This window comes from Siphateles boraxobius, unplaced genomic scaffold (genome assembly GCF_051911475.1).
Source record: "Siphateles boraxobius isolate OS27281-9 unplaced genomic scaffold, OSU_SipBor_1 66, whole genome shotgun sequence".
Lineage (NCBI taxonomy): Eukaryota > Metazoa > Chordata > Actinopteri > Cypriniformes > Leuciscidae > Siphateles > Siphateles boraxobius.
This window is the reverse complement of record NW_027509193.1, coordinates 22727573-22755352: the sequence shown is the minus strand read 5'-3', so window position 1 is coordinate 22755352 and position 27780 is coordinate 22727573. Positions and strand designations below refer to the sequence as shown.

Sequence of the window (27780 nt, the reverse complement as noted above, 5' to 3'; positions counted from 1 at the left end):
GCGAGTTGACTGTTGCAGCCCAAATATATTTTTAAACTTCACATAGCATAAAAGCTCTTTAAATGTTGTGTTTTGCACCATTACTGTCCAACAAACTAAAATCAATAGCATGATAAGGCTTTGTGTCCTTATCAAAGGATTGTCTGTTTGCGTTTTCATTTATTTTTCAGCGCATTTGTTTTACAATATAGCTCGTCATAGGAATAATATTATAATGTTATTATTATTGTTGTTATTAGTAGTAGTAAAGACCTAAAAACTCACAAGAGGTAAAAAAAGGTGACATGTTTACGAAGTAATTTGTTGTAGGGGGGTCTGGGGCATCATCCCCCATGAGAAAATTTTTATGATTTTAATATGTAAATGAAGCATTCTGGTGCATTCTGACAAGAAAACATTTTGCTTCAAGACATTTGCTTAAGAAAAAAAAGACAATTTGATTCCATATTAATTAAGTTGGGGCCTATCAGGTACAGTACATAAGAAAAATACATCAACTAATGCTGTAAAGTAAACAAGGAACCCCAGTTGGTACATCATTCTAATAATAAAGGTTAAAAATGATTTATTTGTAAGCTACTTCCATTTAAATCACACATAGGGAAGTTTTTATAATATACAAAAACATTAATGACATAATTATGTTTCTACTTTTTAAATGGTGTCTGTCATAAGTAGATATAATTTGTTTTGAATTAATATTCTCATCAGCTTTTACATACTTAAATCTGCATATTTGTGATTTTTACACCATATTTACCTTTATAAAGGACAATTTTTTTAAACCTTACTATATATGCGTTATCTTTCATGTCAAATTCTTACATTTGATCAAATTCAGTTTTAATAATAAGGGCTGTTATCAATCAAATTAATTAATTTACACTGCAAAATTACAACTGTAATAAATCAGTTTATGAGATTGAGGTTTAAACAAATAATAAAATAAAAATAAATAAAAAATAAAATCAATGATACCTTTAAACAAACCAATAGTTGGCGGCAAGTTACTGTCTTAATAAATGAATCATTGAGTCATTCATTAAAACGATTCATTCAAAATGCTGAATCATTCAATAACAAAACCAGTCAATATTGCGTCTAAATTATAAGTGACTACATATTAACTAGGTTAATTCTTTATTAAACTAAATTCAATGTAACATTTGCAATCGTGATATAGAACAGCCCTTAATCGTGTCTCAGTAAGTTTCTTCAGTGAGTTTTTGTGTGCGCGCTGTTATGCTCATTTGTTTTGATTTCTCCACTAATGTCTCTCTCACAAATAGACAGGCAGCGCAGTGACCAGAAATACACTATTCATTAGGGGTGTGACGAGATGCTTATCTCACGAGATGAGACACGAGATTGGGTTCACGAGAACGAGACGAGACAAATTTTTTTTCCAGAAATCCTCAAAGACAAAATTCATGACTGGAAAAGTTGTCTGCAGGTGCATTTTGAAATGTTTTAACATTTAACTAATAATCTTCTAATGCATGTCATTTTAGGTCTATTTAATGAGTATGAATTATCAAAAGCATTGGAAGAAAACAATATGCAAGCATTGTAAAAGTTTTTTACTGACTGGCTTTTCTCCTGTATGATTTCACATGAGTCTCTTCAGACCTAACTGTACATTTATGAGCTTTCAGAACTTCTGATTGAGGCTGTGTATGACGTCCTAACTGAATTTCCTTACACAAATTGAATATAGACATAAAAACAAAAATAAATAAGTTTTCTCTTAGTCTAGCAAAATAAGTGGAAGTGCAACCATAATCAAATTACTGTAGCGCACAGACTCTTTATATAATTGTTGTGAAATTGCGGTTTTATTTTGCACCGGCAGTTATAGGGTTAATGCGGCGATTTCGGATTTCGGAAAAGGCCGGTAGAGAAACAAGGCTGGTGCGTTTGTCTTTACAGTTGTTCTTGCGTTTTGATCAAAAGTTCAGAAACTGAGCCTACCTTGTCTGTTGTCAAGACGTTACAGTAGCTACTCTCTCAATATTCGAAGTGCAAACAGAGACCGTAGCCAATTAATTAGTCCAGAGATGGATATTGGGTGACTATTGTATGTGCAGCCTAATTTGCGCACATCAGGGAGCTCGTGTTTTACTTTCACTTTCAAATTTGTGATCGCGCGTACTCTGTGTATAAGATGCAGCGGTGCCAAGCGCGCATTCTATAAGATAAGACAATTATCAGACGTTAAGGCTCTGTTGCGCAACGAATTTGGGCGATATCGTGAGACAGCTTTTCACTCGACGGGAAATCTCGCCACATTCTAGTCTCGCGAGATCTCGTTGCACGAGATCTCGTCACACCCCTACTATTCATTACCAATCGCTGTTTAACACTGACTGTATAAGATCACGATCATTCTCGCGGTTCGATCGGTCGGGCAAGTAAAACTATTTCACTTGAAACTTTTTTTTAAAAATCCACTTTTCCCGGACAAGCAGACAAGTGTTAATACATTACGAGCCCTGTGTTCATTCTCGATTTTTTCGTGCTGTAAAGCGGAAGAGATGATCTAGGTCACGTGCGCTCGCGCTGCTGTTTGCTTGAATTGAGACGCTACAGTGAGGCCATCCTTAGAAATATTTTGGTTTGCAGTAACAGCAAAAAAAAAAAAAAAAAAAAAAAAAGGTTCGGTAGGTAGGTCTATATTTTTTTCCCCAAGATTTAATGGGGGGAAAAAAATTACATTTTTTTTCCCCACAGACAACTAACAGGCATTAGGACTAACGCAAAGAGGGCGCTTGAGACGCGCACAAGTCAGCAATATTTCTGATGATTTATTGGCATGAAGTTTTGTGCACAATGACAAACAGGAGTGCAACATTCAGGGATTGAAATTAACACCCTCCAACCCACCAAATAAGGGTAAAAATGAACTTTGGAACCAAATCTGCGCGGATTTAGCGCAAATACGCAACTCGTGAGACCTCATGATATATTAAATACAGCGTATTGCGCAGAATCTGCGCATTTCTGGCTTACTTGAACACACGCGTCACTAAGCAACAAATAACAGCGAGCATGTTCACTTGCATTGAAGTAATAGCGAATATTAAAAAGCATTTGGTTAACAGAAAAGACATTGTTATTTTCCAACATCCTACATGTTCTGTGTACTGTATTGATCTGTCCACCTAAAACACATTTTTGGTTTAAAAAAAAAAAGGCCGTAGGTGGTGGCTCACTTTGAAATTTCAATTTAAAAGAAACCACTTTGATTTTAGGGTCAAATTGTAGGACGTCCTCAATAGTTTGAGTTTCCTCCACCAACATTTTAGTGGTTTCCTTCAGGTCAGTCGACACGATCACCGTTAGACAGGTGAGAAGGAGGGGAAAAGATCTGGGCACAGATTTTCCAGAACTTCGCGCCAAGTTAAAGCGGTGTCGAGATGTTTTAATGCATTTTTTAGAATGCATTTACTATGGTGCCCAAACCCATATGACTTTGAACGGTGACCGTGAACATTTTATTTACTGCATCATTACTGGGATGGGTATCGTTAAGGTTTTAATGGTATTACTATTCTTACCGATACTGCTTATCGATCCGGTACTTGAACTGTATTCTTATCGGTTCTTTTTGGTGTTTTTTTTTTTTTTTTACATTCGGGTAATAATTAACATTTGCTTTATATTTTGAAATGTAAAATATCTATAGCAAAAGAAAAATCAATGCTTTAACAAAACAAATAAAATATCTAGGCTATTTGTTATGCAGCAGTGTGCAGGCTTTTTTGTTTTATATACATGAGATAGGGATACGATAAGCAAAAGCAAGTACAAACACATGTTCAAAAGATGAATACAATTAAACAAAGATACAAATTATATACACAGTGCTTTAATTTCAGGAAGGTCTAAAATTACTTTTCAGGTAGGCCTAAGTGTTTCTGTCTGAAAAAGAAATTTAATTTCATCTCAAATATCTTTTTTTCTAATCTTAGAAAGCCGAAATCTAAAATAAAAATTAGAATAATATCCCAGATCTAAAGTGTAACCACTTTTGAATGTTTAGTTCTGTCCTCATTGTCACTCGTTAAGCAGGGCTGTCATGTGTGAGCGCTGTGGCTCCGCGTGAGAGATCGCTCTCTCTCTCTCTTCTGGACTGCGAATAGCAAAATTGCATCACAGACAAATGGTTTAACATTATCATATATAGAAATGGCTGAAATTCAGCCACGGGCCCGTTTAATACCGAGTTTCGGTACTCATCCCTAATCATTACCAAGCGTGAACAGTGAATGAAACGAAGCGAATGTACAAGCCATAGTGTGACATGCGTAGACCAATGGTGTAAACAATCATAGATGACGATGACGGCTTACGGGTTTTTATTTAAAAGAAAGAACGTAGCCTATGTTTGTATGTAGGCATAAGCAACTTTCACAATACTAACTAAAATATAATTAATATTATTTTATTTCATTTGTATTAGCTGTTTGAAGAGTAAAAAAAAAATCGGTCGGTCTTAACGCAAGTTACAACCGGCAAGTCGGTCGGACTAAAAGGGAAAAAAATAATAATAATTGGGTCGGTCCTAAATTGACAGGGTCGGTCGGGTTACGGCAAACAAGAATATTTTTAAGGATGGCCTGATCGAGCAGAAAAAGATTGCGACAGCACGAGAGACGACTATGGTCTCATTCCAGTCTATATTAAATTAGCCATTTGTTATTATTAAGTTTATTTTGCTTACAATTTCACCCCTCAAATCCCGAAAAAAACACACAAAAAAGTCATCGGATCGACACGATTCACATAAATGACATTTTGTTTCAAAACGGCGAATTTCGCTGAGAAGCGACTAGTTTGCAGGTATGGTAGTAGTATGTAGTGTAATGTAGACTGAAAATATCACAACGAAAAAGAGGTTTGAGTCTCCTTTAAAGTTCAGATACAGACTTTTTCTTTGTGCAAATTGAACACTGAATATGGGCTGGAGCTCTTAATTTTGAACTCTCAAAGTGCACTAGATTGATGAATTTAACTTTAAAATGTACAACATTGTACATTGGACATGCCCCCGGACCACCCTAAAGGGACCGAGATCCACCCACCACAGTTACACAATATCCTATGGGAAACACTGCTATATTTGTGTGCCATCATATTTGGATTCTATTGCAGTATTTCAAAGCATACAGTATATGTCCTCAAAACATAGCATTACCATGATGCGCTTTGGTACTTTATAAGTATCTAGTTTGTAAGAATAAAAATAAGCAATGCATCTGATTTCAATTGTTCCATAACTTTTTTTCATGCATTCAGGTTTAAAAATGTACAGTTCTAAAGAGCAGACAGTCAATATCACAAACAAATAGTTTAACAGTTTACCACCGCTGCACATTCATCTTCTTAAAACTGTTAATGCAGTATTTTTATTTTTACAAACTAGATATTTATAAAGTTCCAAAATGCATCATGGTAATTAGGGCTGCAACTAACGATTATTTTGATAATCGATTAATCGGACGATTATTTTTTCGATTAATCGATTAATCGGATAGAAATTAAATTAGATTTTTTTTTTATTATAACTAAATAAAACCGTAAATCAGGGTATTTATGTGTAAAAGTGTACTTTAAAAAGTGCAAAAGCCACACATTGAGTTTTACTAATATCAATATTTGCATTGTTTTTAATGATAATTGCTGATGGCAAGTTAACAAACATGATTATTGTTAAAAAAATGATATCCAACATATGTTTTAACACAATTTTGTTAAAACAAATTTACACAGACATGTTGTTCAGATGTGAATATCTGAACTAAAATCAAACTAAAAACATCTAAAATATATAATTCATTTAATTTTTATTTAAAATTAATTATATATATAGGGAATATAAGGATAAAGAATATAATATATATTATATATAATATATAAAAGAATAATATAAGGATAAATTGATTAAATAAATATAGAAAGACTGAAAACAATTGTGTGAACGTAGAGCCGCAGTAGATCGCGTTTGAAAAACAATTAAAACTTAGTAGAAAAATGCTATAAAAAGAGAACGGAATGGAGGTAACGTTACCCAGCAAGCTAACAGGCTTGAATAAAGGACAGGAGAAATTATGCATTAGTGCACAAGCATTCGCTGAAAACCACTGAGTACAGTGACTAAAAAACAATATTTTACTGCTGCTGTTATTAACTGCCTTTATATTTAGTGCTTCGCTTTGTAAAGACCGTTTTAATTTAACCTATTTCTGCGGTAGCGCTATTTTAATCCATCACTTACGTTGCGAGCGAACTGATTGCGCAACCTGATGCTCGAGACAAAATACAGACATCCCGAGATCCCGGAAGTCCCGGGAGTCTCCCGCATATTGATTGCGGCTCCCTGATGCCCGCTAATTAGTTCAAACTCCCGAAATCTAGAGCGCGCAAGCGAGACAGAAGAGACTGCTCCAAACCGTGTAGCGCGCACGCTCGGCAGAGCGCCTGAGGGAGAGAGACCTTGAGTGTGTGTGCGTACCAGTAAACGCTCCCCGTGACGTAAGCAGACCAACTAATCGATAATGACATTCGTTGACAACGATTTTCATAATCGATTATAATCGATTTTATCGATTAGTTGTTGCAGCCCTAATGGTAATGCCATGTTTTGAGGACATGTACCATTGTATGCTCAGCTCAAGTGTTTACAATATCCAGCAGTTTGTTCATGGACATTGTTTTGTTCTGGAATTTCCTCTTCAGGAATGACCTCACAGTGCAGCAATTCAGTTTCACATTAAAAAAAAAGTAGATAAATGCTTTATAAAAACAGAAACCGTCCCAACATTGCCAGAACATGTCAACTACAGACTAGAACAGAGAGCTACCAATAAAAAGACTAGTATAATTACATTATTCCTCTCACATCAAAACAGCCGTGAGATTTTACAAATTCAGCAATTTAACAATAAAAGGGAATAAAATAACTCAAAATGCAAAGTAAAACATATTTGTAGCATATTATAAAAGCTGAAACTCTACCTTCAAGTAATACAGGATTAGATCACAGCTTCCCTTTCCCCTCCTATCCAGGTTTACCAGAAGCCTTCAAACACATCAAGCTTCTCTTTGCATTTCATAAAAAAAAAAAAAAATGGAGGGGCATGGTGTCATTTTACTGCTTGAGAACTCCTGCTAGCTCCTCCTGCTGCCTAGTGGGGGCTCTGTGAGGGGGAGCTCTTTGGGGGGCTTTCATTTTTTGAAGTCTACTTTATCTCTTGAATGTTTTAGCGGAGGAGTTCAAAAGGAAACAAAAGTGTGAAGTAATACTGCAACCATACAACAGGTCTGTGTTTTTTTAGGGGCAACTTCCTGTTCAGACAGCTTCGACTCGCTTATTGTGGAATGACAACTGTCAGGAAGTCAGGTGGTCATGTTGCAACAAGCAGACTACCATGCAGATCTGTTGCACTGCAACAACCAGTGCTGAATTCAATGGCAAGCCTGTATGATTACTAGAGGTGTAACGGTACACAAAACTGACGGTTCGGTACGTAACTCGGTTTTGAAAACACGGTTCGGTACAGCAGAGTTAAGAAAACTAAATCTAAAATTGCTTTTTTTATTAATAAACAGTGGTATACCGAACAAATTGTGTCTGTCTTTATAATTAATAATTAAAAGTTTAAGGATAAAATGATCTCTGCTTATGCAGTAAACTACATAGGAATTTAATATAATATTAAAGGTTAACAACAGAGCCCATATTAGCCTAAATTCAGTTGGTATTGCTATTTATTTTAGATATAACAATCAACAGTAAAGTAACAAATTGTATGTATGTAAACAGCACATAAGGCAGTCTTTTCGTTTACTTCTAAATCGGAATGCAAAAGTGACAACGTGCTTGTACAGATGTCAAAAGCAGAATCAATTGGAGAAAAAATTAAATATAATAATAATAATAATAATAAAAATAATAATAATAATAATAATAAAAGCTGCAAGCAGCATTTATCGGGGTTCAAGCGGATTAAGGCCTTTAAGCACATGCATAAAAATATATTATGCTTTTTTTAGCACGCATGTAAGCACTTAGAAAACCAAAAGTAATTTATAAAAGTTCATATAAGGCTACGTTCACACTGCAGGCTGAAACGACCCAATTCCGATTTTTTTGCCACTATGCGACCTGTATCTGATATTTTCATGACCGTCTGAACGACACAGATCCGATCTTTTCAAATGCGACCCAGGCCACTTGGGTATGTGGTCCAAATCCGATATGTCTCCGATCTTTTGAAATGCGACTTCAATCTGAACGGCTAGGTCACATGTATCCGACCTGCACGTCATTGATATTCGACAAACGTCATCATTCTGCATTGAAGTAGGCGGGAATGAGAAGATAAACAACAACTATGGCGGACGATGCTGAGACCAGACAATGGAAGGGAAGCGAGGTTTCTGATTTAATTAATATTTGGGGGGAACGGCTCTATTCAGGCCAAACTCGAGGGCTCTTATAGGAACCGGGCGGTTTATGAAAACATAGCAAGTGACGTCGTTGACCGTTGAGTACTCTTCTGCGGATGCGGGTCACTTCTGGGTCATTTCACGTTCACGTTCACACAGGAGATCACAAAAGGTCGCATTTAATTGGAAATGTGAACGGCCTTGCAAAAAAAAATCTATTTTTTTCAAAAAATCGGAATTGAGCATTAAGCCCCTGCAGTGTGAACGCAGCCTAAGAGATTCAGTAAAGAATCATTTTGTAGAGACATAAATACTGTATGTTGGATTGATGTTTATGAGGAAATTCATCCTGATAATGCATTGTCAGCATTTGAAAGATTTTTTTACCCTTTTGTGGACAAACATGCACCTATGAAAAAATGTACAGTGAAGAATGTTAGGGCACCATGAATTGTTAATGAGTTGAAAAACATTATGTTTGAGAGAAATCTGGCAAAGGGTAGAGCAAACAGAACTGGGAACAAGGAGGATTGGGACGTCTATTGCAAATTACTAGGAAAAAGAAAAGAAAGTTTTACAAAATTAAAATAAGTGATTGTAAATATGATTGTAAAAAAATGTGGAGTACACAATGAAATAATGGATAGGAAATCAAGTCAAATTCCTTTTATTGATACAGGTGACTCATTTTTAACTATTTTAAACCATATGAAATTGAAAATTATTTAAATGATTTTTTCAATAAATAATTTGATAAATTTAAGAGTAGAAATGTTGTTTGGCAGAACCAGTTTGCCACATCTTTAATATCAGTATTGAAAAAGGGATTTTTCCTTTAGCTTGTAAAGATGCAAAGGTTATTCATCTACAGAAAAATGCAGCACTGGGTTATAATGGTCATAATAGTCGACCAATAAGTTTGCTACCAGTTCTTAGCAAAGTATTGCAAATGATAGTTTATGAGCAAATAAATTTGCGCTCTAATTTTCAGCATGCATATTGAGAGAGCAGATTAATGACAATAACTTAGTAAAAGCAGTATTGTAGGATTTTAGCTCAGCTTTTGATGTACTGGATCATAAATTATTGCTGGATAAACTGAAATGTTACAAATTTACTTCTCATACTGTACATTGGTTTAAAAATTAACTGTCTAATTAGACAATGTGTATTTTATAATGGAATTATTCAGATGTGAAAGTTGCAATGTGGTGTGCCTCAAGGAAGTTGTTTAAGACCAATGATTTTCCTCTTGTTTTAAAGTGTGCATGGACAGTGATGTATGCAGATGATAAAACATTAAATGTACCTGCAACATCAATTAAGCAGTTGTCTACTGCTTTGGATGAGGAAATTAGTCCAGAACAGAGCAACACGACTCACTTTAAACTGTAATAGAAGGGCTAATATAATAAGAATGAACTGGTGAAGGATTGTCTCTCTGCTTTGTTTTATAAGAAAAATTTCTGTCAAGAATTCTGTATCAAAACATTATAATGATTTATCTGTCATCCACCCTCGATTAATTGTAATGTTATGTTTTTATTACTTGGCGCGCCGGACCCGCGGATTATGATCGACGCAGCACTATCGGCAAACTATTGGTTTGAGAATGGACATAGGCCGGTGTTTATATATATATATATATATATATACACATATATTTATATATAAAACATATTATTTAGATATTTTTAATTTAAATGACAATCATTATCATAATTAGATGGGCTATCTTTGCAACAAAAACAGAAGAGACAAGCATTAGCCTATTTCTGCCATCTGTAGCCCAAAAACCATTGCCTGTTCTTTGGTTTGTATAATAGTAACTTTTACAACTACATTTGGATTATTGGACAATGTCGAAATAAAACGACACTGCAGAGTTTTGCATGTAAAGGGAACCATTGACACAGAGAAGGAAAAGTTAAAACTCTTCACATGTGCTCGGGCTCTTGACCGCTACTGAACGTCTGAACACAAACAACGATCAAATGCACATTGACAGATCATCTTCCGTCTGTTCTCCAAAATGTAACCAAATGTATAATTCTACAAGCATGTTTAAACTGGTTAACTGTGTCTAAGCACGCCACTGCGCAATACACACACATTACCGCGGGATGGCGGGTGTTCATTTCATAAACTGTGGACAAGCTTATTTAATGTAAACCTATAAATTAATGTATATGTCCAAAAAACAGATTATGTCATACTTTGTAGTAGTGCTATTGTGGTGTAATAATCTGTTTGGTTGTAAAATGTATTACCTGAATGAAACGAAATTGAATGTATCGTCCTGTGGAATCATTAATTCACCGACAGCATACGAAGATGTTAAGAACTAATAAAGATCTGCATCGCTGACAAAGATGGCAGATTTTCTTTCACTAGACTGTCGGTCCACTGCCTCTTCATCCAACGCTCTTGATGTTCTTAAATTTTCCTGTTACGACTCCGAGTCGAGTGTGGTTAAAAGCGCTTCAGTCAATTCAGTGCATGCAGGAAACTGAACAGATCATTCAAACAAATTTGCGAACCGATTTAGACAGATCAGCCAACTTGTTTGATGAAGTCTTTGAACAGAATCGACTCAAAAGAGTGATTCATTTGTAAATTGAGCATCGCTCATGCCCATAAAAAAGATGCAGCGTGCTTGGAATAAACTACGCATTTAACAACATGTAGCCTATTGCATTAAAATAAAGTAACAAGAGGAACAACGCCCAACGTAACGAAGTATAAGTACAGTTTTTTCATTAGAAATGTACTCAAGTTAAAGTAAAAGTACCCACATTTAAATCTACTCTTAAAAGTACAATTTCTCCACAAAAAAAATACTCAAGAAAATGTAACGAAGTAAATGTACTTCGTTACTACCCACCTCTTATAATCAGACTCACCCCCCCTAAAAAAAACTCTTCGGATCTGCACGGATTGCACTATTCTATAAAAAAGCGGCAAGCGCCAAACGCATACTGAGTTTGAGATACGCCAATGTTCTCATAGACTATCATGGCACCCTGGACAAAGACACTGCATGCCAGTTTTCATCAGACTAATAGTTGGGTGCAGTTATAGCCATTTTCATGGTTTATTTCCCTGGTATAGTGCCACGAAGTGGCCAATCGTCACAAAACTCAGATTGAGCTCATAAACATGTTTCCCGAGTTTAGCGAAAATCTCTCTTTTCGTTCCACAGTTAAAGCCGTTTTAGTAAAAGTAGCCCCGGTCACATCGAACATTTTGGTTCCCCTTATCGACCGTGAATTGAAATTTCAAATTTGATGATTGTTGATTATTTGATGATTATAATTTCTTGAAAATGGCAACTGAAGGGCGAGCAAATCCGAGGCATGCATTTTTTCCGCCTTGAGCCAAGGAGTAGGCGGTGAGTACTACCAGCCCTCAAAGTTTCAAGTCTCTACGACTTACGGTTCAGTCTGCTCGATCAGTTTTAGATGGAGAATGCTGCATCATGGGAAAATTAACAATAACAATAGGGTTTAAGTGCGTAGCAAAAAAGAAAAAAAAGTTTCTCTTGAACCATCCCAAAAGAAGTTGCAGACATGATCAGGTCTGCCATTTGTCTTAAATATACAAATATGCATGAACAGGTCTTGACTTGAAACGCTTTTCCATATTTGGTGCCAGCTATGTCAGTAATCTATTACTATAAGAGCCAAAAAGACAAGGTTCTATCTTTAAAAGTCTGAAGTTTTGCTTTTTGCATTTTTAAGTGATTTTCCAGCCTCTATGACTTAATGCTTCCTATCTTTGTCAGTGGCTCTTCCTTGAAAGCAAACATATTGTGCATGGTCATTGCTAAGCAAAAGCTAGGTGATTTAATCAACACACTAAACCTTTGTTGCAAAACACAGACGCTACAAATCATTTCTTTAAGGGTTTTCCATTGTTTGACCCTAAGATTTTGCTAAGAAAAAAAAGAAACCATGATAAACTTTTGACTTTTTCATAGACTGAGATGTTCAAAATGAGAGGTGCAAGGAAAAACAGGAAGGTAGACTGGAACGTGTTTTGAAATATTAGATGAGGACCAAATAATTTCCAGCTGGTATTTATTTGGATGAATAAGTCATGAAATATAATTTAAGTGCGAGTGAATGTTTATTATCTAGTATTATCTAATTTATTATCTAAATAAAAAAGGAGCAAAATATTGTTTTGCACACAGCAAAGTCAACTTTATTGCTCAAGTATTACTCGGTATCAAGACGACGACAAGGACATATGGGCAAACAGATAAGTAAAAAGTCACCCGGGGTGAGCAGGGAGGGGTGTGTACTGGAAACATGATTCTTGGATATTTGCCGTGCGAATCTCTGAGCAGCAGCGCTTCACCCAGATACCGAATGAATTAGATACAGTATTTACATCACAATACTTTAATGTCTTTTCCCAAGCTCAAACTACTTTTAAAGAGGGTTTCAAAAAAGCCATATTTCAACATAAAATTTCATATTTTCCACACATTTTAACTTTCTATAAGTAAGACCATAGACACACCTGCAAACTTTTCCCAAGGAGGGCATTTAGTTGCTATTATCAGACTGAACCAAGCATCAGTCACACCACTGGCCTTAAGCTACTGTGAGAGCGAAGACAAGGTCAAGAGATAAAGAGCTGAGCTATCAGCCTTTCCACATCACTCAGTGGAAAAATGCTACACCCACTGAAAAGTTTCTATGATGTGCCTTGGTCTGCATTAAAGGCAAAGTATGGTCACTTGTGATAAATGGCTTTCCTTCTCTTTTCCAATCAGAAATAAACAAAAAGAGCAATATCATTAATGAATATGGCTTGATAGCTGATGCCGTGACAATGCACTGAGCTCAAAATAACTCCAATAAATGCCATTGGTAATATTTAGCCCTGTACACAGACAATAATTCTTACCTTTATACCAGCCCCTTCTTCCTTATCGTCATTCCAATGAGCTCTACACTTTTCTCCATCCACTCTCCATCCGTGTTTCGAATGATTTCCCTGAAATCAAAAGGATTAAATGGCAGATAAGACATCATAACGTGGCTTCATCTTTAGCAACTCTAACAGTCACCCACAGCTACATTTCCAAATAAATGATCCAGCAAGGCATTTAGTAAAAGGGAGAAAGCTTCTGGTAATCTCCTTAACGGATTAAACTGGGAAATTACTCCTCTATAAACAGACAACTATCTCTGTGGGTCACACAGGCAAACACTTTTTCGATGACTACCTATACTCTAGATCTGCTGCTCTATGCAAGATGCACAAATATCTAAATAATAAATATCATATATATATATATATATAAAAACACATGATATTATTTTGATATTTTTAATTTAAATTACAATTTTTATCATAATTAGATATATAGGCTATATCTTTGCAACAAAAATTATTTCTGCCATCTGTAGCCCGAAAACCATTGTCTGTCCTTTGGTTTGTACAATAGTAACTTACACAACTACATTTGGATTATTAGACAATGTCGAAATAAAGTCAATCTGCAGAGTTTTGCATTCAAAGGCATGTAAAGGGAACCATAGACACAGAGAAGGAAAAGTTAAAACTCTTCACATGTGCTCGGACTCTTTACCGCTACTGAACGTCTGAACACAAACAACGATCAAATACACATCGACAGATCTTCTCTCTGTTCTCCAAAATGTAATCAAATGCATATTTCTGCAAGCATGTTTAAAACTGTTTAACTGTGCCTAAGGCAGGCAAAGGCATTTTTAAAGTCAAGATCGCACACCACTGCGCAATACACACACATTACAGCAGGATGGCGGGTGTTCATTTCATAAATTGTGGACAATGGTAGCTTATTTAATGTAGCCTATAAATTAATGTAGGCTATATTTCCAAAAAACGGATAATGTCATACTTTGTACCAGTGACATCTGGCTTAATAATCTGTTTGGTTGTAAAATGTTTTACACGGTTTGGAGCAGTCTCTTCTGTCTCGCATGCGCGCTCTTGCTTGCGCGCTCTAGATTTCGGGAGTTTGAACTAATTCGCGGGCATCAGGGAGCCGCAATCAATATGCGGGAGACTCCCGGGACTTCCGGGATCTTGGGATGTCTGTATTTTGTCTCGAGCATCAGGTTGTGCAATCAGTTCGCTCGCAACGTAAGTGATGGATTAAAATAGCGCTACCGCAGAAATAGGTTAAATTAAAACGGTCTTTACAAAGCGAAGCACTAAATATAAAGGCAGTTAATAACAGCAGCAGTAAAATATTGTTTTTTAGTCACTGTACTCAGCGGTTTTCAGCGAATGCTTGTGCACTAATGCATAATTTCTCCTGTCCTTTACTCAAGCCTGTTAGCTTGCTGGGTAACGTTACCTCCATTCCGTTCTCTTTTTATAGCATTTGTCTACTAAGTTTTAATTGTTTTTCAAACGCGATCTACTGCGGCTCTACGTTCACAGAATTGTTTTCAGTCTTTCTATATTTATTTAATCAATTTATCCTTATATTATTCTTTTATATATTATATAAAATATATATTATATTCTTTATCCTTATATTCCTTATATATAATTAATTTTAAATAAAAATTAAATGAATTATATATTTTAGATGTTTTTAGTTTGTTTTTAGTTCAGATATTCACATCTGAACAACATGTCTGTGTAAATTTGTTTTAACAAAAATTGTGTTAAAACATAATATGTTGGATATAATTTTTTTAACAATAATCATGTTTGTCAACTTGCCATCAGCAATTATCATTAAAAACAATGCAAATATTGATATTAGTAAAACTCAATGTGTGGCTTTTGCACTTTTTAAAGTACACTTTTACACATAAATACCCTGATTTACGGTTTTATTTAGTTATAAGAAAAAAAAAATCTAATTGAATTTCTATCCGATTAATCGAAAAAATAATCGTCCGATTAATCGATTATCAAAATAATCGTTAGTTGCAGCCCTAAAAATGTATTACCTGAATGAAATGAATCGAATGTATCGTCCTGTGGAATCATTCATTCACAGACAGCATACGAAGATGTTAAGAACTAATAAAGATCTGCATCGCTGACAAAGATGTTGCAGATTTGCTTTCACTAGACTGTAGGTCCACTGCCTCTTCATCCAAAGCTCTTGATGTTCTTAAATCTTCCTGTTACGACTCCGAGTCGAGTGTGAATTGAAAGCGCTTCAGTCGATTCAGTGTGCAGAACAAATTTAGACAGATCTGCCAACTTATTTGATGAAGTCTTTCAACAGAATCGACTCAAAGAGTGATTCATTTGTGATTTGAGGATCGCTCATGCCCATAAAAAAGATACAGCGCGCTTGGAATAACGCATTTAACAATATTTATTGCATTAAAAATAAAGTAACGAGAGGAACGTCGTCTGAAATTTTTTTCAGTTCAGTTCATCTTTAAAGATAGGGATGAGTCGTGATCTTCAAATAGTCGAATAGTCGAACTGCGTTCGAAATTCGATCATAAAATTACTTTTTCAAATATCGTTATATTTTCGCACAATTCCAATGTGTCAATTGACGGCGCGCCAACTGTCACAGATCGCGCAGCAGGGTATTTTCCTGTCGGGGACACAAGATGTCACTAATATGAATGAAACCCCCTACTGCGCGATAGGATACCAGTGTTTTATATACTGTAAACAAACAACAGAAGAGCACCGCGACCGTTAACTCTGCCCCCAACAGAGGTGGGTAGTAACCTTTTACTGTGTATGGTAGTAACCGTCTACAAAGTAGGCTAAATTTACTTCCTTACGTTGGGGCGACCTTCCTCTCGTTACTTGATTTTAATCTAATACATGCTGTTAAATGCATAGTTTATTCCAAGCACGCTGCATCTTTTTTATGGGCATGAGCGATGCTCAATTCACAAATGAATCACTCTTTTGAGTCGATTCTGTTCAAAGACTTCATCAAACAGATCTGTCTAAATCGGTTCGCAAATCAGTTTGAATGGTCTGTTCAGTTTCCTGCACGCACTGAATCCTCTGATGCGCTTTCAATTCACACTCTGAGTCGTACCAGGAAGATTTAAGAACATCAAGAGCCTTGGATGAAGTGGCCGTGGGCCTACAGTTTAGTCTAGTGAAAGCAAATCTGCAAATGCATCATATTTTTGCCAGCGATGAAGATCTATCTAGTTGAACATCTTCGTATGCTGTCTGTGAATGAATGATTCCACAGGACGATACATTCGAGTTCATTTCATTCAGGTAATACATTTTACAACCAAACAGATTATTATGCGATGATAGCACTGCTACAAGTATGATGACATTATCTGTTTTTTGAACATGTTAATTTATAGGCTACATTAAATAAGCTACCATTGTCCACAGTTTATGAAATGAACACCCGCCATCCTGCTGTAATGTGTGTGTATTGCGCAGTGGCATCACACGAATAGTTTTGATTGAAACTAATTTGTTTAAAAAGTAGGCTATTGCAGTAACAAGGCAGGTCCGCATAAAATCATTATGACATATGACATTATTTTTTTATCTAACGAGCATCTGGTTTGGAGATGCAAAAACGGACTGTCGTGCTTATTGTATTTTTTCTATATTAACTATGTTAAAAAACGATGAAAACATGTTACTTGTTCTAGATCTGCACAAAGATTTGCTGCTCTATGCAAGATGCACAAATATCTAAATAATAAATAATATCATATATACATATGTTACTTGAGTTTTTCGGGTAGATCTATTACAGAAATTTGAATAAAGTAATCAAATGTGAATCAAATTGCATATTCATTACTGGATAAATTAAATATAGATGGATCTTTTTGTAAAGTTGAAAAGGGTAGCCTATTTAGTCAAGAGCAGTGAGTAATTTATTTGTCCATTGTTTGATTAACATTAAAACAGCATTTGGTTTGTTAAACTGCCCCTTTAAGACCGAACGCACAGACCCCATTTGAACATGGCTACTTCACTTGAGAAATAACTGACTATTTTTACTTTAAAAGTAAAAATAACTGTTTACTAGGATACTCGCCAAGATGGGCGTTTTTACATAATTTTATGTGCATTCGTCCGTACAAGCGCAAGACGTGAAAGACAATTTAATTCAGTAGTTATTCACGCGCGCGCTGATGTTTGCGTTCATGGAACTTCTTGACTGCAAACGTCCAGTAATAATGTAGGGAATCACTCGTTATACATAAATCAGGCAACAGTTCATGTTTTACTTTACTTACATATACGATTTAGTTTTCATCTGAATAACGCGTGCTGAGTGAACGATCAGCAATCAAGAGCATTCAACAGAACTGCGAGGTTTTCTCCGATCAGCTCGCGCACCACAGCTATGTGTTACTATACACACGCTGCCTAGTAGGCCTATAGGTTGTTGGTATCGGAGCATTTTTACGAGTACATGAGCTCGGTATCGGTGCATCCCTTTTATAATTCAAGCACTTTTCAAGTACCTCTTCAAAGATATGTCTGTTTTCAAGGGTTTTCAAGGACTTAAATTTCAAAAAGTCAAATTCAAGTACTTCAAGCACTTTAAGCACCTTGTAGGAACCCTGTTTCAATCTTCTGTTTATTCAGCTACAGCGATAGTATGATGTCAATAGGGATTTCCTGGAATGACGTGCGTTATCTACTTCTGCGGGGCATATTTGGAGTGCCTGCGTTAGAGCGGCTTTCAGATGGAGCAGCATTTACTACTGATCAGAGCCGTGCTTCACTGACAAGCTGTGCATAAAAAAAGAAGAGTGGTCAAGTAACGTGATAACTTAGTAGCGCCCCACGTTGGATTTGAGAGGTGAAGGTTAATGATTAATCGATTGTTAATTTGACACTTCAACTCAGTAGGTGGATGACATGAAAGGTGAAATCATGTATTAGATGCCCAGTCTGCAGGAAGTGCCAATTAACAGCAAGTTCTTTTTTTATTTATTTTTTGTACACCTGCCTACACTTGTATTTTGAGTCTGAAAGTAAATTAAAATCAATGTGACTGATAGATTCCTCCTGCTGAACCCTGTCCCCGCAATCATTCACAAAAAAAACAATCAGCAATATGTTTTTAAAAAATAAAATGGAACAATCTTGATTTCACAACGACTTTAACCATTAAGTCATTGGAAAAATAAATACAATTAAAATATAAGACAAATGATAAAACCACTCTTACTCTTTGTACACAATTTGTACACAATTCTCTCTCTAGTTACATAGTGGTAAAATGAAGAAAAAATGGATGGACACAAGTCCAACTGTAAGTCACAGAATAATCACTGTCTTGGTATAAAATTTAACCACAGCATTGAAAAGCTGAGAAAGTCAACAAAAAAATGAACGAGTTGGTATAGTTCACATCAAGTGACAGCTTAAACGACTGACACTCAAAGAGATAACAATTGTAAATTCAGCCTGGTAAGAAGAGAAGTTACCAACAGTAGGGGGTAGTTACACTGCCATCCTGTTTCAACATCCTTCAAGCTCATAAAATAAGCCTACAGCATCACATAAATACGTGAGAGGGCCAAACAAGTATCTGATGGGAAAAGTAGACTATAACCACTTCCAGGGGGTAAAGTCAGCCTATCAAGATTGAGCTTGAGGCCACACAGCCCTGCCCCTCCCCCAACCTCTTCTCCTTAAAGTGTTTAACCAGATGGCCATCTTAACAACAGAATCCTCCCATACACAAACACAAAGACAGCATCTGTTTATGAAGCGTCGACATAATAAGTCCAGCTAAAAGATGACCGGTCAAAATCATACCAGCACATATAACTTCACTGCAAGACCTTAAATAAATAAATAAATAAATAAATAAATGCATCACGGAATTGTAACAAATTGTTGATCAATCGAAATAGCGATGTGGCACAATTAAAATTTTAAACTGCAAAGGATGCAATGTATTTAAATAAATAATTGCACTGCATGTTTCAGGTGTGAAGTGTAGTATCTACACGCGAGCAGTTCACAATCCATTGTTTTCAGTCTCTCAGTTTGCAGTATTTGCTGCTCCACACAAACTCATCTGCTTTTGAGTTCGGGCTGTTTATTGTGTGCATTTGTGAACACAACATGCACCAACCACCTTAAACTTTTAATGAAAACCACTAATAAACCGGCTATTGTCAACTAGAGAAGCTTTAAAGTGTTAGTTCACCAAAAAATGAAAATTCTGTCATTTACTTACCCTCATCTCGTTCCAAACTAGGGGTGTACACGAATAGTCGAATATTTGATCTGTAATTATTATTCGAAAAATAAAATACTATTCAAATTTTACTACTTTGATTTTCTGTCCGTAAATGCAGTGAATCCATGATAAATCCCAAGCACTAACTCAGTTATAATCAAATGCCCTGGGTGGCGCTGTGGAGTGTGTTAAGTCGATTGCATTTGCTCACAATGTCGTCGTCTGCCACACGAAGTTTGGAATTACTTAGATGAAATTATTTTTTTATCAAAATAATTAATGAAACTGAATTATCATAATATCATCAGCACAATGAGAAATCATATGAAATCCAAACACCAGTAGAATGAGGAAAGACAGCTGTCCTTCACTGCATTCAAGACTGCAGGAAAGTGCAGCAGTACCACGAGTGAGCCGAAATGACACCTATCATAGAAAAATGATTGAGACACTTGCTTCCTTTAAGTTTCGTCTGTCAGCGCGTTCTTAGCCTGGTCCCACCAGACTCTCGTACATTTCATTTGTACTAGGGGTAGACCGATATGTGATTTTCAGGGCCGATGCCGATACCGATTATTACAGATCAAGTAGACCGATAACCGATATTTTAAAACCGATATATAGCCTATGTCTGGTGTAAAAATGTAAGTTAATAATACTTTCTTTAAATTATTTTAAACATATACTTAAATCTGAGAACTGTTAATAATAACATTATTATTATTATTATTGATAATAACTAAAAAAATGTGCAGGGAGCACCCAGCAGCATTTTGTAAAACTTAGACTATTTTAATGGTTAAATTAAATTTTAGTAATCAAAAAGCATTTCTTATTAATTTAAATCAAACTTATTCAATTTATTTACAGATTAACAAAAAATTACGTTTAGGGCCCTATGGCAAATAGGGCAATTATGTCCTCATATAATGATTCGGCTGAGGCTGAAAACAGCGCAAGCGTCACGCGTGCTCCAGTGTGTGTGTGTGGTAAATGAAATCACGCGTCTGCACCATTCATTTAGAGACACGCAGAATTCATATTTAAATAGTTTTTTTTTTTGCGTTTTGAAATTCAATTTGATTTGTACTGACCTGCTTTTTATTAATTCATCAAGAAGTTGACATATTCTGTAACTGTTTACTAGGATACTCGCCAAGATGGGCGTTTTTAAATAAATTTGTGTGAATTCGTCCGTACAAGCGCAAGACGTGAAAGACAATTTAATTCAGTAGTTATTCACGCGCGCGCTGATGTTTGCGTTCATGGAACTTCTTGACTGCAAACGTCCAGTAATAATGTAGGGAATCACCCGTTATACATAAATCAGGTAACAGTTCATGTTTTACTTTACTAACATATACGATTTAGTCCATCCAAATAACACGTGCTGAGTGAACGATCAGCAATCAAGAGCATTCAACAGAACTGCGCTCTCTCTCGTCAGTTAACGTTAATAATAAGCTAACGTAAGATGTACTCGTTTTATTGTCTTTGCCATTGACATCCCACTGAACTACAAACCTTCCACTGATGTCTGTTTAAAGGATGTGCTCGACCAGCTCGCGTGCGCTCAATCCACTGCGAGGTTTTCTCCGATCAGCTCGCGCACCACAGCTGTGCGTTACTATCATAGACGGTTACTACACGCTGCCTAGTAGGCCTATCGGTTGTTGTGTATCGGAGCATTTTTACGAGTACATGAGCTCTGTATCGGTGCATCCCTTTAATAATTCAAGCACTTTTCAAGTACTTCTTCAAAAGATGTCTGTTTTCAAGGGTTTTCAAGGACTTAAATTTCAAAAAGTCAAATTCAAGTACTTCAAGCACTTTAAGCACTTTGTACGAACCCTGCCATACCTAGGCACCGAAATTAACACCCACCAATCGCCAAATGCGGGTAGATTTTCCGTTTGGCGAGTAAATCTCAAAAGGCTATCCGCCACGCTGGCGGGTGAATGTTCCAGACATCCCAAGTGTTGATACTGATATCAATATGCGATATCCCGCATATGGATAGCGGCTCCCTGATGCCCGCAAATTAGTTCAAATCTCCCGGAATCTAGAGCGAGCGCGAAAGAGCTCGCACATACGCTAATGTGCTCCAAACCGTGCGCACGGCAGAGAGGAAGAGCGAGAGACCTTGCGTGTTTGTACGTGTGTGCCTGAAGAAGCATGTGTGAGCCTTCTTCACACTTAAAATAGACCTACACTAAATATCTTTTTTTAACTTAAATAATTAACAAATTGAGATGACAAAAAGAAAACACTGAATCAGTTTGAAGCTTTGAAAAAACGCCCCTTTTTTTTCTTTCATCAGACCGTTTTTTTCATCAAATAAAAATAGCAGGCCTACCTCAATCCACAGCTTGTCTAGGTTTTACTTAAAAAAGGTAACATGTCTACATGATGTGGGGGGAGTCTGGGTCTCCGATGGCACAGATGTCCCGGGAATACAGAGATAACGTCTCGCTAGAGTGGCCAACTTCGGAAAGCACCTTTCATTTGCTCGTGGATGTTTGCTTCGCAAGTGATCTTGCATTGTACTTGCACTAGGCCTACTGCTTTATTTTAATACCACGTAGCATATTTTGCAAGTAACTTCATCGCCCTTTCTGTCGAAATGGTCCCACTCAGTAGCTACTTTTCGCTTGGTTCATTTTGCTTGCTCAGCGAATTATGTCTTTAGGTGCGTGTGGTTGCGCGTCGACGCGCCCCGTAATTTAACAAATAGGCTATATACTGTTTTTTTTTAACCATGCAGCAAACAAACAAAAAAGATAAATATATATATATTACTTTTAAACCGTTTAACTGATAGTATTAATCAGTCATTTTCTTTACTTTCGGTAAAGTATCTGATAGTTTTAAAAAACCTTCAAATGTACTGTTATGAGCACTAGTTCCATGCTCACATCTTCCATGTCTTACTCTTTGTTGCTCGGTTTTGACTTCTATGTACTCTTATTCATTCAACATAATACCTTATCTCAATTAAATGTAGTAATGAATGTATATGTGACACAAAAAAGCTGTTTATTATTTTGGCCGGTAAAAAATATGCTTGGCTGGTGGATTTTTTCATCTACCAGTCCCCTAGGCAGGTGAGCCAAAAAGTTAATTTCGGACCCTGTCCATACCTATTCCAAACCTGAAAGACTCAGACCTGCAAACTCCTCAGAGTAAAAAAAGTGACAGTGTGGGGGGGGGGGGGGGGGGGGTCTCACACATTTCTGAGCGCTTTATTAGACAGAAATTTGCTGTTGGTGTATTAACCTAAAACAACATGCTCGCCAGATTGTTTATCTAAATAGACCTATGTTGTTAGAATTTACTGTTTACCAGGTTTTTGGTAATTTTCTTGATTTAATTTTTTTTATTCTTTTTTTAAATGAAAACTAACATCATAAAGTATGATATTTGTTTTACTTTGAGCAATTCTGGAGCTATAATTGACTCTTCTTAGGAGCATATAAAACAAAACAGCTCCTTGGAAAAAATGAAATGTAATATTGTAGTAGTTATAAACATATTTTAGTTCAGATTAGTTTGAGGGCAGCAATTGTATTCATAATGTCAAAATAAAACCGACGTAATGTTATTTGAAGGCATTATAGCCTACTATTCCTGCCAAACTTCCATGGTTGCGGTTAGTGTTACTACAGTAAATCCATGGTGAATGTTGCTGATCTGTGGACACTGGATAGTTAATTCATGGCACAATGTTTCTTCCTGGTTTCCACGTCAGTGCTGTTTGATCCGTTAATAACGGAGAAATGTGAATGTTTCTCACTAGATATCGCAGCGATGTTATTACTTCTGTGGCAAATTCAAAATATTCCTTTTCTTGATCTCTTAGCACTGTGTAGTAACAGTGTCGCTTGATCAAGCTCGGCTCGCGCTGCTTTGGTCCAAACTGATAAACGGTCCGTCAACCACACAACAACGAGCAGTTTCGTTCCGCTTGCATTACGTTTGCCATTTTATGTTGGGCAATGTTGTGGTGGCTCCGGCGGATTATGAGCGCGCTTACCACGCGCAACGCGCCTACATTTGAAAGAACGAAATTTTGGTCAGCAGGAAAATTGGCCTAACCCCCCCTCAAAGAAATAACTCTCCGGTTCTACGCGATTCACATAAATGACCCAATTGGCCGAGAAAACGCAAGTTTGCAGGTGTGAAGACTTCATTCATCTGCGGAACACAAATTATCTTTTTGATGAAATCTGAGAGCTTTCTGTCCCTCCGTTGACAATGTGACAATTGCTGCGTTTACTCTTGGCATTAACATGCAACCTGTATCTGGATGTTGTCCACATACACATTGAAAAAACAAGTGTAAACGAGCTTCTGACCGGAATGTTAACCGATCGGAATGTTATCTGATCAGCGTGTCTCGGTTCGGAAGTAGTCGAAGACGCATTGTAATCAGATATCAGTGTAACGTAAACGCAATCCAGCCATCGTGTCTGCATTCACAGGTGGACGTCACAAAACCCCGCACACTGTCATTATTCCCCCTCCTCTCTCCAGGAATTGCTGCATGTTTTGCGTTACAGTTGAGTGCGAAGTACATCGCAAATATACTGAAATGTTTGCCTTCGCACCCGAAAGTTGCAGAACCATTCATTTCCTGTAAAGAACGCGCATTTTTTCCCACCACAGCTGGCAACGTTCTCGGCCCCATATGTTTCTCTGTACCGTTTCCATTACATCTATCAACATTTTTTAGTACTTGCACTTTCATTCTCCTCATTTTGCAAGATTTGTAAAACGTCCCCCAACTAAAAACTGTTTTTAAAAGAAAACCCACCACTTCAAGTCGACTTTGCACCGGAGCCATCTTTTTTTCTTCATTTTTTTTTTCGAGATACGATCTGTTATCCGGATACAGAAGCCACTTAATGAGGACCGGTGTAAACGCAGCCAATGAGGTTGATTCTTGTGTTACGCAGCACGTTTGGAGCTTCAGCAACAACCAATGAGGTTCATTCTTATGCATTACACAGCACGTTTGAGCTTCCGCAAGAACCGATGGTTCATTCTTGTGATACGCAGCACGTTTGAGCTTCAGCAACAACCAATGAGGTTCATTCTTATGCGTTACACAGCACGTTTGAGCTTCCGCAAGAACCGATGGTTCATTCTCGTGTTACGCAGTACGTTTGAGCTTCAGCAACAACCAATGAGGTTCATTCTTATGCTTTTCACAGCCCATTTTGAGCTTCCGCAAGAACCGATGGTTCATTCTCGTGTTACGCAGCACGTTTGAGCTTCAGCAACAACCAATGAGGTTCATTGTTATGCGTTACACAGCACGTTTGAGCTTCCGCAAGAACCGATGGTTCATTCTTGTGATACGCAGCACGTTTGAGCTTCAGCAACAACCAATGAGGTTCATTCTTATTCGTTACACCGCACGTTTGAGCTTCCGCAAGAACCGATGGTTCATTCTTGTGATACGCAGCACGTTTGAGCTTCAGCAACAACCAATGAGGTTCATTCTTATGCGTTACACAGCACGTTTGAGCTTCCGCAAGAACCGATGGTTCATTCTTGTGATACGCAGCACGTTTGAGCTTCAGCAACAACCAATGAGGTTCATTGTTATGCGTTACACAGCACGTTTCAGCTTCCGCAAGAACCGATGGTTCATTCTTGTGATACGCAGCACGTTTGAGCTTCAGCAACAACCAATGATGAGGTTCATTCTTATGCGTTACACAGCACGTTTGAGCTTCCGCAAGAACCGATGGTTCATTCTCATGTTACGCAGCACGTTTGAGCTTCAGCAACAACCAATAAGGTTCATTCTTATGCTTTTCACAGCCCATTTTGAGCTTCCGCAAGAACCGATGGTTCATTCTCGTGTTACGCAGCACGTTTGAGCTTCAGCAACAACCAATGAGGTTCATTCTTATGCGTTACACAGCACGTTTGAGCTTCCGCAAGAACCGATGGTTCATTCATGTGATACGCAGTACGTTTGAGCTTCAGCAACAACCAATGAGGTTCATTCTTATGCGTTACACAGCACGTTTCAGCTTCCGCAAGAACCGATGGTTCATTCTTGTGTATTACGCAGCACGTTTGAGCTTCAGCAACAACCAATGAGGTTCATTCTTATGCGTTACACAGCACGTTTGAGCTTCCGCAAGAACCGATGGTTCATTCTCGTGTTACGCAGTACGTTTGAGCTTCAGCAACAACCAATGATGAGGTTCATTCTTATGCGTTACACAGCACGTTTGAGCTTCCGCAAGAACCGATGGTTCATTCTCGTGTTACGCAGCACGTTTGAGCTTCAGCAACAACCAATGAGGTTCATTCTTATGCGTTACACAGCACGTTTGAGCTTCCGCAAGAACCGATGGTTCATTCTTGTGATACGCAGCACGTTTGAGCTTCAGCAACAACCAATGAGGTTCATTCTTATGCGTTACACAGCACGTTTGAGCTTCCGCAAGAACCGATGGTTCATTCTCGTGTTACGCAGCACGTTTGAGCTTCAGCAACAACCAATGAGGTTCATTGTTATGCGTTACACAGCACGTTTCAGCTTCCGCAAGAACCGATGGTTCATTCTTGTGATACGCAGCACGTTTGAGCTTCAGCAACAACCAATGAGGTTCATTCTTATGCGTTACACAGCACGTTTGAGCTTCCGCAAGAACCGATGGTTCATTCTCATGTTACGCAGCACGTTTGAGCTTCAGCAACAACCAATAAGGTTCATTCTTGTGTTACACAGCACGTTTGAGCTTCAAGAACCACTGAGGTTCATTCTCGTGTTACGCAGCACGTTTCAGCTTCAGCAACAAACAACGAGGTTCGTTGTTGTGTGTTACGCAGCACATTTGAGCTTCCTCAAGAACCAAAGAGGTTTGTCCTCGCAAGTCAAGCAGGTTCTGGTTGAGCTTCAGATTATGTTCACTGATCAATGTTTATGTGAATAAAACCAAATTCAATCTGTAAATCATATAAAGCGATCGTGTCTCTTCTAAAAATTTGGACTAAATCACTCAATTCATATGGATTAGTTTTACGATCTCTTTATAAACTTTTTAAAGTGTCAAAGTGGTAGTTGCGTAGCTGTCAATGGAGAGTACAGAACTAGCTCAGATTTTATTAAAATATTTTCTTTTGTGTTGGGTTTGGAATGACATGAGGGTGAGTAAATGATGGGTGAACTTTCCTTTTAAGGGCTCCCTGCACCAAAATAAAAGCTTGATTGTTTAACATATGAAAAAGAAATTAAGACAGCTATAATTAGTATTATTTTACAGTTGTAGTGTAAAATAATTTTAAGCACCCCATTTTTCATTTTACAGTGAAATATTACAGTAATGCAATCTTATTTTTTTTACTATTTCTATTTAGTATGCGTAATAATAATAATTATATAGAAAATCAAACTTTTGGCCAAATTGTGCAGCCCTACAAACAAGCACAGCAAACCTGCAGTTTTTTTTTTTTAAATAGCAATCTTTATCAGAAAGGAATTCGATTTTTTTACCCACAACACAAGTCACAAAGATGATCTAAATGACACTTTTCTCATTATGCATCAACACAGAAACAAACATTGTGAATTAGACTAATCAATGACATGAAACAAGAAAAAAATAGTTTAGGCCTAAATGCAAGAAATACAACAATATGCCATCAAACTCAGTGAAAGCAAACGTGTTATGATCTAGTCCCTGGCATTGTTAGGTGTGGACGTGGTTATGACCATACAGGGGCAATGTTCATTTCCCTGATAAGAAAACTCAAAACCTGTCTATGATTAACTTGAAGTTAAAAGCAATCCGGTTAAGCAATACTGATGCTTCTCGGCATCACAACAAGGCGAAAACAAATAAAACTGAAAGTATTACTGATGTCTTGATCAGTAGTTTTTATCTGGTACATATAAACATTGAAACAAACTCAGGCAGATATAAACAGTGCAGGTAAGGGTTTTGTGACTCATGACTGAAATACAGTAGCGTCACAAAGAGCTACACAAACACTGTTTTTGTTTAACATTTTAAAAAAGCAAAGCTTACTCAGCACTGGGAGCCCCTTTAATTCAAACGGAACTGCATTCGCTTACACCAGCAGCATCTGCTTTGACCCGGCTTTGTTAGTGCTGCTCA

The 27780-nt window shown here is 37.1% G+C and overlaps 1 protein-coding gene across 7 annotated transcripts in view; it reads right to left on the bottom strand.

Annotated features, from left to right (window-relative positions):
* LOC143721995 (trinucleotide repeat-containing gene 6A protein-like) overlaps positions 1 to 27780 on the bottom strand; it is an 87139-nt gene that overhangs the window by 26857 nt on the left and 32502 nt on the right. For all 7 annotated transcript variants that reach the window (XM_077212999.1, XM_077213002.1, XM_077212997.1 and 4 more), the window contains exon 3: positions 13369 to 13458. The gene's annotated coding sequence lies outside the window, so the exon portion shown is untranslated. The remainder of the gene's footprint in view (positions 1 to 13368; positions 13459 to 27780) is intronic.